Source organism: Pipistrellus kuhlii, unplaced genomic scaffold (genome assembly GCF_014108245.1).
Source record: "Pipistrellus kuhlii isolate mPipKuh1 unplaced genomic scaffold, mPipKuh1.p scaffold_m20_p_2, whole genome shotgun sequence".
NCBI lineage: Eukaryota > Metazoa > Chordata > Mammalia > Chiroptera > Vespertilionidae > Pipistrellus > Pipistrellus kuhlii.
Genome location: NW_023425515.1, coordinates 49681992 through 49699126, shown reverse-complemented (window position 1 = coordinate 49699126; position 17135 = coordinate 49681992). Strand labels below are relative to the sequence as shown.

Below are 17135 nucleotides of genomic sequence, written 5' to 3'. Positions count from 1 at the left end.
TTTCCAGAACAAATGTAAAGCAATATAGGAAAAACTAAATCCAGGAAATGCCGAGTTTGCTACAAAAAAGGTGTTAGGAAAGAATCTACATACTGGTGTCCGGATTGTAAGGTAGCACTATGTGTCAACAATTGTTTTAAAATATATCACACGGAAGTTGAGTTTTGAATTTTTACATCTATATTTCAATTTTTTAAACTGAAGATTTCTATTTTATTTGTGTGCTTTTGTTTATTGTTCTATAATTGTTAACTTTTTTATATTTTTTATTGTGTATTGAAATAAAAAAATATATTTTTTGTAATCTTTATAATTATTTGTAAAATTTATAATTTTTTAATTCGATGTTTTCATTTTTTTGTTGGTATTCTTTTCTATTTGTTTGTAATTTTGTATTTTCCTTTGTGCTTTATATATAAATAAATGAAAAAATATATATTTCATAGCCTTTTCATTTATTTTCAGTATAAATAAAAAAATAATAATAATATGGAATTACGTCCACCGGGCGTGACGTACTGACACATCCTAGTGAAAGAGCATGTGTCCGTTGTAAGTTGCATAATTGAAAAGGGAACTCCCCGATTAACAGGTTAATCTCTAGAGTTCATCTAGAACCATTCCTATTTCCACCGATTACACTCAATACTTGTGCTTATATTTGAGGCAACACCGATTACACTCAATACTTGTGCTTATATTTGAGGCAACAAATATGAGGCAACTAGCATAAAACTCGCTTCCCTCTATCACACACTAATAGTTCATTTTTCATTTGAACATCAAGACCCTCCTTTCTCTGCCCTGCTATGTTTGGAGATAGAGAAGATGGTGGATTTTAGGCAATTATTGATTTAGATCTTTCCCCCTAACAGTTGAATAAGGTTTATTGACAGAAGCACTTGGGACATGTGATATTAAAGGGAAGAAATCTTGGAGGTTGGAGGAATTGGGGAGGGGTGAAGAGAAGCTCCTCTGATGGACATTTTGGGGAAGAAACAAAGTGGCATTTTCTACTTGGTGTTGAGGACCAATGTGATTTGTGATGCGGAAAGGGCCTCCAGGCCTTGAGCAGTGCCTGCGTTAGACTGGACACAAAGGCTGTGATGTCTGACTTGCTGCTTTTGTCTTTCATGACATGGAAGCATGAATAATAACAAGCTCAGCAATCATCAGTATTATACCTAGTACTTATTTAGCACCTTCCATATATTTGGGATAAGGCTGGTCATTTACTCTTTTTCATCTTTGTGGTTTCCATTTTGAAGGTAAAAAAATATGGTAGAGACTCAGAGAGGTTAGGAAGCTCCCTAAAATCACACAGATATTAAATGGCAAAGCTAGGATTTGAACCAAGAAATAGTCTATATGTCTAGTCTACTTCCTCAGCCCGTTATTCCTATTGCACTACCCCAGGGGAAAGTGTATTCATGAGACCTAGTAGGAGGAAGAGGAAGAAATACTGAGGAAACAAAATTTAAATGTCTAAGAGACTGGGGACCTCCCAGAGCTGAGTCTACCAGTGTGTTTCTCCATCTGATGTGCAGCCCAGGGGCAGGAGAGAAGCACAAAGAATCTGCTGACCCCACTTTTACTTGTAGCAGAGAAACAGATATGCTTGAGGAAAAGCAGGCAGTTTGGACCAGCAGGTGTGTAGGAAGAGCATAGGAAACCAAGTGAGAGGTCGACTGGTAGTACGTGAGGGATTCCTTCATTGTGCAGTGGGGAGCCATTGAGTGTTTTTGAGTGAGGAAATGGTATGATAGAGCCTCTTAGCTTTAAAAACATTTAAAATTATTGTTTTAGTAGTATTTAGAGTGGATGTTAGAGGAACAGGGTAAATGCTATGAAAGGGATAGAGACTGCATGCAGTTGAAGTTTACAGGGGAGGAAGGTGAGCTTTTCCTGGGGAAGTTAGGGAATGGTTTGGAAGGATGAATTTGGGGAGTCTGTGATGGGGGACCAAGATATCTCTGGAGGACAAATGGGCTAAACTCTCAGGTATGTATTCAGATACCACCTTGTTTGAAAAAGGAATCATAGCAGTTTATAGGAAATATGCTTTATAACAAGATAAAATGAGGTGATGAAATAGGGCAGAAGAAAAATAAAGGTAGGAAACCTGAAAGGAAGCTAGTAGCATTGAAGTTAGCACAGTTAGCTCGATTTAATGCCTATTTTTAAGGGATTCTCTCCAAAGCTTATGGACAGAGGCTGCAGTAAAAGATAGAGACGATGAGCACCAAAATAGGGGGACGAGCCTTTGTGGAGGAATGAAGGCTGCCTCAGTGATGGGTAACTGACTACATCACTAGGCTGTGTGTGTGTGTGTGTGCGTGTGTGTGTGTGCGAGCGTGAGAGAGAGAGAGAGAGAGAGAGAGAGAGAGAGAGAGAGAGAGAGAGAGAGAGAAAAGAGAGAGAGAGAGAGAGAGAACATGAGTGCGTGCCTTCTTACTACTATGGCAGTTCTAAGAAACAGAATCCTCAAGGTCTCTGCTCTGAGTACCAAGCTCCATGATCTATGGTGAGAGGGCCAGAAAGCAGCCAGGTATGTACAATAGATACTCAGGCTTGTCTCCGGAACTCTGCTCCAGCTGGAAAGTTTGCCGACTGTCCTTTCTATCCTAGCCATGGTTCATCCATAGCCCATGTCTTTGGTGAGGCACCAGCATTGTCCCACTTCAGATAGGAAGAAGTCTTCTGTGATATCACCCTGTTCCTATCTCTGATCTCCTTGAACACATTCCAGGACTTTGTGGCCACAGACTTCCTTTCATTATTCCCGTTTCACACTCCAGCTACTTCCCCCTAGTCAGCTGTTAAGTTTCTGGAGGACAGCTGGGAGCTCTTGTAAGTCTTCGTGAGTACCCAGTGGTGTATATACAGTAGAATCTAAGTAAATATAAGCTTGACATCCCCTTTCTCTCCAGTAAGTTGCCTTTGCCTTGTGTGTCAGTTTCAGTGGGTTTTTGCAGTGTGCGATAGTGAATAAAGCCCTAGACCCAGTCTTGGTTTTAGGATCGATCTATCATTGACTTGGATCTGTCTGTACTCCTTTCTATCAACAAGTCTCAGGTTTCCCACCTGTAAAGTGAGAGGGTTGCATTGAATGATTGCTAGGGTCCCTTCTATATATGTAATTATGTGATTCAAATGGCCTTAATTTGTATTATTTTTCTGCCTTGCTGTGCTCTCTGTACTACCTTTCTCCCGATTGAGCTGATGTTTGTCACTGAAGGGTTTAAAACTCTGGACTCAGGAAAGTAGCATTCCCACGTGAGGGATTACCAGGGAGGGGAGAGAGGCAGCGTGTGCCTGGTTAGATGGCATGAGGGCATGGTGTTCCTGCCTATTTATGTTGTATATCCTTGGTGATTTGAGCCCAATCAGGTATTACCTGGCGGTGACTTCTCTAATGGTAGTGTCCCTTGCAGGTGTCAACTTAGCCAAAAATCTCCCGTAATTAAAGCAACCATTGATTAAGCACTTTCCAGATGTCATCTCTAGTCATCCCAACAACTCTGAAAGGTAGTAGTTACTCTCATTTATATCTGAGTGAACAGGCTCAGAAAGATGTTTTGCCAGCAATTGTCAAAATCAGAATCTCACCTCAGGCTGTCTGGCTCGAAGCTTGGGCTCTTTTCATGCACATTGCCTCACGACTCAAACCCAGAAGAGAGCAGAGGACATCCGTGCCACATAGGAAGGCCAGAATCCCCCCACTGGCAAGGGGTCTCTTCTGTTACAGTTTCCCTCAGACAAACCAGTCCTTGAGCCAGAGGGAGTTCTGAAAGACTTCTTGAAGATTTTTCCAGCTTCAGGAGTCTGGAATTTGAAACTCTCAGGCTCCAAGTGTCTTTCTTTTAAGAACTAAAACTGAATGTTCTTCCACTGGCTGTTAAGACACCACGGAAGAAAAAAAAAAAAAAAAAAAAGGATATTGGCCAGGATACATGTGGCAGAAGAGGAGCTGCTTCTTTTCAAGTACTGGGTATCAATTTTCTAAATTCAACCCAGGGACATTTTACACTTCCTTCTGCAAGTCCTTGTAAAGATAGCAGAGATAGCAGCTCAGAGCTCCCTTCTTCCTGGTCTTATTCTCTTCTGATCTGCTCCTCTTCTCTCTTTTCCCTCCCTAACCCTAACCCTAACCCTAACCCTAACCCTAACCCTAACCCTAACCCTAACCCTAACCTAACCCTCCCTCCCTACAACAAATACTTGAAAAGTGGTCTCTTCCTGTGAATGAAAGCAAATGTTTGCAGCTTCACTTTAATGAGCTCCTGTTCTACTTGCCGAAGAACCATGAAATAGATGAAGATGTTGGCCTCGGTGAGTTTTGCCCATAAGGTTTCATGGTGGTAACACTGAAGTCTCCCAGGAACCTTCAAACAATGTTATGAAGCCGCCCTTGAGGGTTTAATGAGGTCCATCCATATATCCTGCATGGATGTGACCTACCATCTGCGGCTGTGGATGGGAAGATGTCCTGCAAATCTGCAGAGGAAGAGAAAGGACTCCCATCAGTGTGACCTGGGAATAATCTCAGGGATGCTGGGCTGAATGAAATGTGACTGTAATTTAGTAATCTGAAACCTAATTAATTGAATTGAGTGCAGTCTGGAGAAAGACCGAGTGGAAGGTGCTGGTTAGCGGGAGCACTTCCAAAGGGCAAGCTCAAGAGGCAGAAGCGGGCAGTGCCCATTCAGGCTTGGCTGCAGACAAGGGAATTTTGGCTTCTCTTCAGGTCTAGCCCTGATCTTGGGGTAGATACATCAGCTTCTCATTGCCTGCTGCCATTTCGCCAGGAATTGTTCTGTGGACTCCCCTAGGCTTGCTTCCATGGTCCCTACGCACCTTTTAGATGATGGCTTGGTTTTCCCAGTCCATCAACGCTGACCATGCTGACCTGAGCACTCCTGATCCCCTGACAGTTGTGCTTTGTTTTTGTTTTTTTGGCACCCAGTAAGCGGAGCTTCTGGCTTATCCATCAGCTTTGTGAGCTTGGTTAATGAGTCCTCACCCTCAGTGCATCTGCTCTCAAAGTGCTGACAAAGTCTAGTTTCAGGGTACACTTCCTCTACCGCGTCAGATCCATCAAGGACAGTGTCATATGGGAACCCTCTCGGAAACAGTTAATGGCTCACTGCTGTTCCAACGAGGCTTGCTGCGCTGTTTTCAAGTCAACTCTAACCCAAGAACAGGCAGCAGTGCTATTGGCACATGGAGAAGACTTCACAATTTATAGAGCAGCACATAGTTCTAAGCAAATACTGCACAAGAAGATAATAAAGGGACAACTGAGAGCTGAGGGATTATAGAACAAAGAGAGCTATCATTAATCACCTTTTTTTTTTTTTTTAAAAAAGCAGCCCTTTAAAAGCTGCATTTAGATTGAGGAGAAAATTGAGAAAGGAATAGATCTGTTTAGGAAGACATTGTTAGGACTAGCTAACATTTATCGAGTCCTTATTATGTGCCAGCTACCGTCCCAAGCTGTTTATAAGCATATCCTCAAATTGATCTTTAGAACTGCCCTTTGAGGTAGGTAAGCATTCCTATAACCACTTGAAAATGAGGGTATTGAGCTCTAAGTTCAACTCGTAAAATTAAGAGAGCCAGGATTTGAACCTAGGCACATGACTGCTATGTTAGAACAAGCTTTAGCACGTGACACAACATTGAACGCTTTTGTTCCTGCCTCTCCAACAAGGCATTGGCTTCAAAGCCAACACAACAGAGTAGGTTTCAAGGTTCCATGATGAGGAGGGTGACTGGAGGAGAAGTTGTGTTGCTTCTAGTTTTGAAGGAATGAATGAATGTGGATAAGAAGAGATGAATGTTGAGGAAGTCTTACTGTGTGGCAGTCACTCATGTTAGTAGCAGTAGGAGAAGCAGAAAAAGCAGATGGAATGGGTCTCAGGGGACAGTAAGGTTTACTAAGGGATGCTGAGCTCATTCAGGTTTTCATTTCCATGGTCAGCTATATGCTTAAGATACAGATGCAATAACAAAAATTAATTCAGAGGAAGAGCTAAATCCAATTTTACTCTCTTGTTTGTTTCAGAATTTTTGATTCATTGATTGGCTTTTCTATTGATGCCTATTTTGGGATATACACCCCAAGTTCTGTGTACTGAATGGGCACTGCAGATGAGCGAAGAAGCGTGTCCCATGGCTGGCCCTGACTAGTCAGGGTTTAACTAAATACAGCAGACAATGTCCCTGTTAGTCTAGCCAGAAGTTTTCTGTGAATTAAATCTGGACTTGCCAGGCATATGTAGGTTCTGGAGCCCCCAATCCTAAGAGCCAGGGAATGGAGCCCAGAACTCCTCTTATCTGGAGAGAAGAGGCTACGGAGCTGTCCTGGGCAGCTAGATCCCATCACACTGAAACTCAGCCGCCTCTTTTCATCAGCTCTCAAGAACCCGAAAAGACCTTCCTATCATTTCTCTGGATCAGCAGCTCTTTTTCTCACCTGGAAGAGGGTAAGCCTGTGCAGTATCTCTCTGCTAATTGCCTCTGACAGATCATTTGTAAGAAAGTTATATAAGATCAGTTCTAGTGTTCATGCCTTAAGAAACTCATTTTTTAATTTAGGGAAGTGTCAGTTTCTTCTTTCATGTTGTTTCTGGTGTCCAAGTCAGTTTCCTGAGAAAGTGTTTTCCCTATTGTATCATTGTTCAGTTAAAAAAAAGTGTTCACTATAATGCCTTGCTTACAGTTTATTGGAAATGTATGTAAATTACATTCACAGATTCTCTTTAATTCACATTCATGTTTAGTCTTTCAAAGGCTCTTATATACACACACACTTTGTTTTTATAAGAATCATCCTGCCTTTTCCTCCGATAGGTCGTGAGCACTTGCTTACACGCTCAGCAGTCCTGTTCTTCATATATATTCTGCTGCCTTTCCTGGTATGAAAATGAGAATTCTCTCTGGACTTTTTCTTATGAATGGAAGCTATGCGAGCACTCAGCAATCCCAGGGCAGGAGTGACTTTGTAATAAGAGGTTACACATTTTGGCTGGCAATGCCATGATTTCACCCTTGAAGTCCTTTCGGACTCCCAGGTGGAAGCAATATGGTCCCGGTGGTTTATTTATACCTCATCTGTCACTCAGGCTTCTGAGCACTTACAACCCTGACCTCACTCCTGTCCATTGAGGAGGGCAAGTTGGGAAGGACTTTTATTCTTCAGGGTGCCTTTTGGACTAAGGCATTACCAATTGCCCGCCCCCCCCCCCAACACCCTCCCCACTCTCCGTCTCATTGTCTCCCTTTGGTGGAATAAAATCACCTCTGTGATTGACCTTGGTATTGGCATCCCTCAATGATATTTTTGGCTAAAGTTCCTGGGTTGCAGTTCTGTGTTTAGGGGCCATTTCTTCCTCCGTCGCCTCTTTGACATTTCTACCCAGTCATTTGGGGATGCTTTCCTCATGGAAGATCTGCTATTGGGGGCCTCGCCCCATCCATCAGGAAATTCTAATACTGTATTTTAAAATAGCCTCCAGGTTTCCATGGACTTATAACTTTATAAACTCTCCTTTTTAGTCTCCTTTTACCAATGTGTGTGTGTGTGTGTGAATTTTGGCATTTAGGGTTTAGGGTGCAGCTTGAGAAAGGACTTGGGGGCCAGAGCAGGACAAGCTGGGTGAGGGAAGTATTACTGCACAGAGGCCCCTTGGTGATGTGGATGGGGAGCTGAGCATACTGTCCCGATTAAGGCAAGGTTAGTTACTGACACTTGCTTTCTGAGTTGGGATCTGTGCCCAGGCTGTCCCAACACTGCCAGCCTTGTGAACTTACCTGCAGTGTGGCCTATGCAGGCTTCCCTTCCACACCCCATGCTCAAAGAGCCAGAGAAGTGATTGACGTGTGTGCTGTCCAGGCATGCTTCCTGGGGTGAGGCCAGAATCTGCAGGACAGAACGAAGAGAGAATGGGCTGAAGCTACAACAGGAGAAACTGACTTTGGACCGGCGGGAGAATTTCCCAGGAGCCCAAGTGGGAGATGGAAGGAGAAGGTGCAACCTCTTTGGAGATATTTAGAATATCCATTTGTCTGAGGGAGAGACTCACACCGAGCTGTGGGGAGGGCGTAGGGGAGAGGGCTTCCTGAGGCTTCTAGGTTGAAGCTGCTGCTGATCAGGATCTCTTCTCTGCTCCAAGCGGGAAGTGCCTGACCAGGGCTGTTAAGCTAATTGTTAAATTAGAGTGGCTGGGGAAGCAAATTGCTTCATGATGGGGTTTCTCTGACTGTGTCCAAGGCTGATGTCATTTGCCTTGTTCCTCCTTGGTGGGGTGAGGGTGGGGGTGGGGGGATGATGCGCAGGCCAGACACACGTGTTAATGAACTTTGATCAACTGCAGCAAGCCCTTGCTCCTCTGAGGAGCCAGTGTCTGCCATGGTGGGGAGTTCACAGCCAGCTTCTCTGCGCTCCTGTTTACTGTCCCCAATTCCTGTGAACTCAGGTGCCTAGAGAAGCAAGGCCCTTAGCATGGAAGATAGGAATGGGTCTGGTGGCCAAAATCGATTTGGCTCAGTGGATAGTGCATCAGCCTGTGGACTGAAGGGTTCCGGGTTCGATTCCAGTCAAGGGCATGTACATTGGTTGCAGTCACATCCCCAGTTGGGGGTATGCAGGAGGCAGCTGGTTGATGTTTCTCTCTCATTGATGTTTCTCTCTGTCCCTCTCTCTGTAAAAAAATCAATAAAATATATTTTGAAAAAAAGAAATGGGTCTGGTGCAGAAGACGAGTGGGCACTCTTGGGGAACAGTAAGGGGTGTTGGGGACGATGGCAGACTGGAGATGGTGGCACCCTGTCTAAGGAGGATAGCAGCTTCCCAGCTCCAGCTGATCAATGTGCCAAGTGGGAATGCAAGCTCATTGCTGCCAGATCTTCTTATTTCAGAGAGGATTCAAATACACATTTTCTTCATGAAATAGCCTGATTTTTAAGTGTTGAAATGAATTCAGTTCAAGGACATTGTGTTAGTCAAGCAGAATCCATTTGCATGGTGAGTTTGGCCCGTGGGTCTCTAGTTTACAACTTCTGATTCTGGCCCATACCGCTTGTCTTACAGATGAGGAAACGGAGGTCCAGAGAAGATAAGCCTCTGGTCCAAGGTTACAGTAATGAGTTCCTGCCTGGGGCCTGTGACTCCTGTGTGGCAGTCCTCTGCTTCTCCGTGCTGATTTGGGACCAGGAATTTTCTGTGCTTAAGCAGGCCTACCAGAAGGGAGGACCTGGGTGGACATGATTGTGTGATGCCTCATTATTATTCCTGTGTTTTTTGGTGTGTGTATGTGTGTGTGTGTGGCTAAGTTGGTGGAACAGCTAGGGCCATGGTCAGCAAACTGCAGCTCTCGAGCCACATGCGGCTCTTTGGCCCCTTGAGTATAGCTCTTCCACAAAATACCACAGCCTGGGCGAGTCTATTTTGAAGAAGTGGCATTAGAAGAAGTTTAAGTTTGAAAAATTTGGCTCTCAAAAGAAATTTCAATCGTTCTACTATTGATATTTGGCTCTGTTGACTAATAAGTTTGCTAACCACTGAGCTAGAGGTATTCAAGAGGCTTTTGCAGGTAACAGCAATGGATAGGGAGATATAAGAGAGGAGTTTTGGGGGAGGATTTAGGCTGCCTCTGATTTGGAGCTCCTGAGGACTGAAAGCTGCCATACTCCCAAGACCCATGTCTGCACTTTTTCCCACTGACTTCCCTTTTCCACAACACTGCACACATGTGTACACGTGCAGAGGCACTGGATGAGCATGCATATGCCACTGCATCCTCTCCATAACCTAGGTGTTCACCTTGGAATCATCCTCGACTGTCCCCATATCTTCGTCTGGAATTCCTCCCCGTGTGAACTGCTTTCCCAGTGTGGCTGCTGCTCTCCAGCTCAGGAGTTTCATGATGCGACATTGGATCATTGCAGCAGGCTTCAGGCCTGACTGCTCCCAATCCATTCTCCCCGTTACTATCTGATAAATCTTCCCGGGCACAAGCTTTGACCTTGGCATGCTCCTGCTCAGAGTGGCTCCCATTGCCCCTTGGATAAAGGAGCAGCTCTTTGATGTGGCATTTCAGGCTCCGGCACATTAGCCTCGCTGCTACAGGCACCAGGAGTGGATCCCAGCTTGTCCACTTACGGGCTGTGCCGATTTGAGCAATTTTCTTGACCTCTCTGAAGGCTCAGGCTTTCCTTCTCTGTTTCCCCGAAAATAAGACAGTGTCTTACATTAATTTTTTCTCCCAAAGTTGCACTAGGTCTTATTTTCAGGGGAAGTCTTATCTTTCAATGCGCTAGGTCTTATTTTCGGGGAAACACGGTACATAGAATTGTTTCAAGAAATAAATGAAATAATGAATGGAAAGCGTTTAGCCTGGCACATGCTGACTATTAGAGGTATTATTCAAGGACCTTCAGGCTCCGCGTGCAGTGTTACCTGTCCCGCAGCCTTCGTTCTAGCCACTTCGAACTGCTTGGCGATCCCTGATCCCTGTGCCTCGGCCTCTGTTCTCCCATCTCCAATACCCATCCTTTTTGGTGTTGTTGCTTCTAGTCTGTACTGTAGGTGTTTGTGTTCTCGGCTTGGCTTCCTTCCTCCATGCGCGCTCTTTGATGGCAGGGCCTGGGCTTGACTCATCCTGTACCATTTTGGCACAAGAGACACTCAGGAAATGTTTGTGGAATGGGGTGAATATTATCCTCAATGGAACAGCTGCCTGGACTTGGACTCCACATTAATTAGTCAATTGATAAGGTGTAGGTTTATAATAGTTTCATGAATATTTATTGAATCCTACTGTCTTGAGGGGATTTAGTGGTGAAAGAAACAGACACAGTGTAAGCCTTCATGAATCCCGCAGAGAAATGGGGAAGTGGGCTGGTACAGAGGCCATTGAAGTACATGTGGGAAGGATGGCGGTAGGGCAGGTGTGGGGCTGTGACTGAGCAGATGCAGGGCTGTGACAAGGCAGGTGCAGGGCTGTCGTAGGGTAGGTGCTGGGCTGTGTCAAGGCGGGTGCGTGGCTGTGTCAGGCCTGTGACTGTGGAGGTACCGGGTGATATCGGTGCATATTTCAGGGGCAGCTAATGTAGTGTCAGGCTCCTGAGGGTTTCCTGGAAGAAGTGTTCCACTTGAAACGAGAAAGAGGAGTAGGACCTTGACTGAAGTCCATGGTTTATTGTGATGAAACTGCTCTAAGTCTTCCATTTTAAAGAAAACCTGGTTTCATTTTTCTTCACTCACAAGCTCTGACAGAATTACTTTCCGAGAACCAGGTTTTCTGAAGTAATCTGTAACCAAGGCAATGCCAACAGTTTTAGGTTGCTAGGGACTGGGACAAAAGGTTGTTGATTGTATTCAAATTTTAAGCAATATTTCCCCACTCTTCCCTCCCCTCACCACCCCCCTACAGCTGTAGCTTCAGAAGCAAAGTCTGTTTTCTTGAAGAGCTGGGTGGGAGATTATTCTCTTACAATTACTAAAGGATAATCACATACTTTCACTCTGTCAGGGTGTGAAGACTCAACCACTCCGCCAATTCTGCTTTTGTTTGTTGTTTGCTTGTCTTGTGGCTTCAGCTGTGCAGATAAAGGGACAGGAAAGCTAAGAGCAGGAAATGGCTGGGGTGTTTCTCTGACCGTCCTGTTGGTTCTTCTCCTTGGGTTGGGAAGAAAGACGTGGTCTGCAGCTGCGGAGGAAGCAGGGGGGCATTTTTGCATGAAGAGGAGACGCAGGGATCTGGAACTGTGTGTAAGTCAGGAAACTTGACATGAGAGAGAGGAGGGAGGAGGCCACAGAAGAAGATAGGGGTCTCTTTGTAGACCCTGTACAAAAGGAACGCACAAAGGAAAGCAAGTGATTAAGAATCACTGTGATAGGATAATCAGAAAAATTATGAAGTATATTATGTTGCTTTGAAAGGGATTATTTATAGGCACAGTGCACGCATCTGTTCTTTTAGCTATCTATTTTTAATTTAAAAAATATTGGAAAACCACAAATTTCTTTTTCTTTTTTTTTTTTAACCACATGTAACATTCAGGGCCCAGAGTCCAAGGCATCTACTGCCACCTGGTGGCAGAGTATGTCACCAGTGGGATTTGGAATTGGTGGGGGTTTGATTGAACATTGATTCTACAGCCAATAGATGGAATCATAGACTATCTGAGTTGTTAAAGATTTTAAAGTTTGCACAACTTGATTCTAATGAAATCCAGCACTTTTTCTGTAGAACCTCTTACTTGAATACCTCCAGTGACAGGGAACTCATGATCTTGCTTGATAGACTGTTCTGTTCTCATTCATTCTTTATTAGCTGGAATATTTTTTTCTTCTTATTTATTTTTAATTAAAAATCACTTTTGGTTACTAATTCTAGTATTTACCCCTAGAAAAACCCCAAATAAGTTTGCTGACTCACCGGCCTAATAACCCTGTCTGTCTTCCATCATCTTCTTGTTTTGAGATTAAATAATTAAGGCTCCACCAGTCATTTCCCTCAGGCCATGCTTTTCAGACCCCCCCACAGGCAGTTCTTTCCTCCAGTTTGCATTTAGGTCCCTGACTACTTGTGCTTCCAGGATTGGATCCAACACAATGTTGCAGACATGACCAGCCAGCTTAGTATTAGGATCCTGGTAGCTGCAGGCTACCTGGACACCAAACTTAACACACTCTTTGTAGTATGAAGTAGCTTTTTGTAGTATTTCCACAGTATTGACCCTTCTTAAGTTTGTGGTAACAGCAAGCCCAAGAATGTGTGTCTTTCCCTAGGGCATTTTTGAACTTTTTGTAAAAGCTAAAAGAAAGACTTTAAAGAGAAAGCAGAATTACCCAGGCTTAGCACAACACATTCTGAATTTCATACGTAACAGGTAAAGGCTTTATGATTTTATTACCAACGTAGTTTCTCCCTGGAGGTAAATCCTGGTATCAAATATTAGGGACCCTTCCAGACCATTCTATTGGTTTACATGTATAGATATATACCTGTAGAAATTTGTAAATTTGTGTGTGTATAAGTTAGGTTAACACATCCCTCTTTCTATATAATTTTGCAATTCTTATTCATACAGTGACACATCTCGAAAACCTGGATAGTATTTATCGTTGTAGATATTCCATGCCTGTCTTAGCAATTCTCTTATTGCTGTTTCTGTTTTTCACTTTTATTTTTTACCATTATAAACAGTGCTACAATGAACATTTGTGAACAATCATGCACAAGCATTTCTTTGAAATAGGTACCAGGAGTGCAATTGCTACACGAGTGATTGTAGATTTTTAATTTTAAAATGTGTATTTCAGAGTTAAAATAGTTAATTTTGACTTAGTGATGAAATCTGATGAGAGAATTCACATATTGATTTTGGTCATCTATTAGAGTATTAAGCACACTGTACTAGTTTTGTATCATCTTCCCATACTGTAGGCATGCCTTTCATATTGTTCTTAGGAAATAAATTATTTATTTTTTATTATTGCTTTTAATTGATTTGAGAGAGAGAAATATTGATTTATTGTTCCACTTATTCATTGATTGCTTCTTGTATGTGCCCTGACCTGAGATCAAACCTATAACCTTGACACATTGGACAGCACTCTGACCAACTGAACTACCTGGCCAGGGCAGGAAGTAATTTAAAAAAAAACCTCAGGTATGAAGAGAGCTCTGTGGCCACCACTGGAGAATGCATTCCACCGGAAGTTCACTGTATTCTCCTGATACTCGCTCTTCGGGCCCTACACTCAAATATACTCTTAGCCTGTTCATTTGCACCATCTTCTCTGCAGGACTGTTGTGGAGGACATTTGTCAAAGATTTAGCAGAAACCCAGACATGCACTCTACGACATTCTCCGGACCACCCACTCCAACCTGTCATGGAGGAGAGTGAGAAGGCCACCCGATGTCTCAGGGCAGGTGTCACCTAAGATGGGTCCTGTAATAGCACTTCAGTGAGCCATGTCTTATGCACCTCCATTCAATCTCAAAGATATCAGGAAAAAATAAACTATTCCCAAATTACCCTTCTTACCTGTATGTTCCCAAGCCAGTTGGTCTCTAGGGCATCTGTGTCTGAGATGGCAAAATCATAGCTGCCTCAATGACAAGATCAGTGCTAAGCGTTACACTTCCAGTTATTCAGGCTAATTTATCCATCCCTGATAAAATAGAAATGGAGGTATATTCACATAGACACACCCACAGGCCTACGTGCATGTGTATACACCTCCACACGTGGCTTTCCACACAGGTTCTCTCCGTCTCGCACTTATGATAAAAGGGCATTTTTCGAGTTATAGGCCTCACTGGTTTACTCTGCTTTCTCCACAAGAGGGATAGAAATAATGGGGCAGATCATTTCCAGCTCACTTTTTTCTGACTTTGAAATTTGTTACAGGATATACCACAGAGTATCCTCAAACCAATAGTGATGATGGGGCCAGAGTCCCAGGGTGAGTGAGGGGGGAGGGAGGTGGTGTGACTTTGAAGATCCTCCTCTGGGAGGGCTGTGCAGCTGCAACAGCAGAGGTTGGCAGTGCTCCGGTCCTCCCACTCCCCAATGGGGGTTTTGAGAGCATCATTGCCCTTCTGGAGCTGGCCAGGCTCACACTTTTCTTTTCTTTTCTTTTCTTTTCTTTTCTTTTCTTTTCTTTTCTTTTCTTTTCTTTTCTTTTCTTTTCTTTTCTTTTCTTTTCTTTTCTTTTCTTTCTTCTCTTCTCTTCTCTTCTCTTCTCTTCTCTTCTCTTCTCTTCTTTTCTTTCTTTCTTTCTTTTTTAAAATATATTTTATTGATTTTTTTACAGAGAGGAAGGGAAAGGGATAGAGAGCTAGAAACTTTGATGAGAGAGAAACATCAATCAGCTGCTTCCTGCACACCCCCTACTGGGGATGTGCCCGCAACCAAGGTACATGCCCTTGACCGGAATCGAACCTGGGACCTTTCAGTCTGCAGACCAATGCTCTATTCACTGAGCCAAACCAGTTTCAGCAAGGCTCAGGCTTTTCATTGAGGGAAAGATCCTATGTTACCTTATTTTTAGGGCAACCAGGATGGAAACCATGACCTCAAGTATCTATGATGTAATCGCCAAAGGAAAAGTTGCTACAATTTTCTCTTACTATAAGTAGAAATTCTGTTTCCCTTTTTCCCTTCAGTGAGCCTGAGTTAGCAACAGCTCCTGGCGAAGCTGCAGCCAAGTAGGTCTCTAAAACCCCACAGCCGTCTGTATTGAGCCGGTGGGGTGGTAGTGGTGCTGGTTGTGCTTCAGAAGAGAAAAACAGAAGGATGGTGGATATTCCTTTAACTCCTAATGTTTCTTTTTTCCCTTTCTTTCCTCTTTAGCTAATAAAGCAAACATAAACATAGCGAGACATGTGAAAGGGAAGAAATGATACAAAGGAGTGAATTGTTCCCATTTGCACCCTGCCATGTTTCTTTACTCTGGGCACTGTGCTGTGGAGTGGGGTGGGATATGGAAATGAACCAACAGTGACGTCTGTCCACAGGAGTTCCCAGTCTGGCGAAATCAGTTTGCAGACTGGATGGGTGCAATGAACGGACCAGTGTTCCTCTGAACTGTTAGGTAGACCATCCTTAGAAAGAAGAGTCCACCGTTTCTTTTTCGTAGCGTATGCAAAGCTACCTTTAGTTTTCACATGCAGGGATGATAAACAGAGTCTTAGATGAAAGGCTTTTGTTGTTTGATTTAAATTAAACAGACCCATCTTAGCCAGTGTGGCTAAGTTGGTTGAGCTTTGTCCAGGCACCGAAAGCTCACCGGTTTGATTCCTGGTGGGGACACATGCCCAAGTTGAAGGGTTGGGGTGCAAGGGGGAAGCTGCTGATCAATATTATCTCTGTCTCTCCTTCTCCCTTCTTCTTTCTCTAAAATCAATAACAATAAATATATAAATTAATTAAACAGAACCACTCTAGGAAACCTGTATTTCTCTATGAGAGCCACCCTTTCCTCTGGTACTACCTGGTGACCTCTTACCTTGGGCAGGACTACACCCCCAATCTTATTTATATTTATGTATCTATTTTACTAAAACTTTCTTTAGTTCTCACCTGAGAATATGTTTTTATTGATTTTAGAGAGAGCAGAAGGGAGAGGGAGAGAGAGAGGGAGAGAGGGGGAGAGAGAGATACAAGAGAGAAACATCAATCAGTTGCTTCCTGACCAGGGATTGAACCTACAACTTGGGTATGTGCCCTGCCTGGGAATCACACCTGCAGCCCTTCGGAGCACAGGATGATACTTTAACCAATTGAGCCATACTGGCCAGGGCCACCCCATCTTCTTTTTCGAGGTGCTGCTACAAGGCAGACATTTTGCTATTCAGACTGTGCTGTTGGAGAGTAGCCTGGGTGTTCTGCTCCTTTATGTATTTCTGGGCATAGTCCAGGGTATGACACAGAAAAGTCACCAGGGAGATGCTTGCTGAATGAATGAAAGCTGCCCTTCGTCTACTCCTCATTTATTCATTCAACACATATTTACCAACTGCCTTCCCTGGGACAGGCACCTGAGGATATGCATACAGCAAGGAACAGGACCTGGTTGAGGAGGTAGACATAGAGACAATTGGAATAGAATACGATCCCAGGGAAGCACAGGCTGTTATGGGTTCATCAGGGAAGGCTTCCTTGAGATGTGGAGAATTAGCACAGATAACCAGATGAAGGCCGGGTGGGAAACCATGTTCCAAAGCACAGGCAGAGCATATGCAGTAGCCCAAAAGGAAGAGCTGGCTTAGGGTGGGCAGTGATGGCTGGATCATTAATATTATTTTCTTCTTCTTCTTTTTAAAAAAATATATTTTATTGATTTTGTACAGAGAGGAAGGGAGAGAGATAGAGAGTTAGAAACATCAATGAGAGAGAGTCATCGATCAGCTGCCTCTTACACACCCCCTACTGGGGATATGCCCGCAACCAAGGTACATGCCCTTGACCGGAATCGAACCAGGGACCTTGCAGTCCCCAAGCCGATGCTCTATCCATTGAGCCAAACCAGTTTCGGCTGGATCATTAATATTAATGATAATCATAAACACATTGTTAGTACTTGATGTGTGCCAGGCATTGTCCTAAGCCCTT

The 17135-nt window shown here is 43.6% G+C and overlaps 1 protein-coding gene across 19 annotated transcripts in view; it reads left to right on the top strand.

The window, feature by feature from the left end:
• KALRN (kalirin RhoGEF kinase) overlaps positions 1-17135 on the top strand; it is a 640493-nt gene that overhangs the window by 38770 nt on the left and 584588 nt on the right. The gene's annotated exons all lie outside the window — the stretch shown is intronic.